This window comes from Penaeus monodon, chromosome 15 (assembly GCF_015228065.2).
Source record: "Penaeus monodon isolate SGIC_2016 chromosome 15, NSTDA_Pmon_1, whole genome shotgun sequence".
In the NCBI taxonomy this organism is placed as follows: Eukaryota; Metazoa; Arthropoda; class Malacostraca; order Decapoda; family Penaeidae; genus Penaeus; species Penaeus monodon.
In genome coordinates, this window is record NC_051400.1 from 49,797,209 (window position 1) to 49,797,569 (window position 361).

Here is a 361-nt window from a genome sequence, read left to right on the forward strand (position 1 = left end):
AAACTTTGTGTTTGTTTCGGGGGGGGGGGGCATTATCTGCAGGATTATTGTTCATTTCCAAGGGCCGTCTAGTTTAGAATGGCTCTAGATACATTTTGACATATTGCGTCAAATGCATTTTGCACATCCTTTAGGAATGAACTTTCTCTTATATTTTGCCTCCTGGGCCCTTCTCAGGTCGTAATTTATGAATAAGAAAGGTGTGACTGGTCTCGCTCCTATGTGAGGCTATGCTATGCGTGAGACATTTTTACTCTTTTCGTTAACAGAGAAATCAAACGAAAAATGTAATTTTTAATCCAAATTTCATGTTTTATCTGTTTCCTTAACTGTAACTTCAAAATTAGTGGAGCAACTTTAA

At 37.4% G+C, this 361-nt stretch overlaps 1 protein-coding gene across 1 annotated transcript in view; it reads left to right on the forward strand.

The window, feature by feature from the left end:
• LOC119582390 (adenylate cyclase type 2-like) overlaps positions 1-361 on the forward strand; it is a gene marked incomplete in the record, with an annotated part of 138,831 nt that overhangs the window by 111,731 nt on the left and 26,739 nt on the right.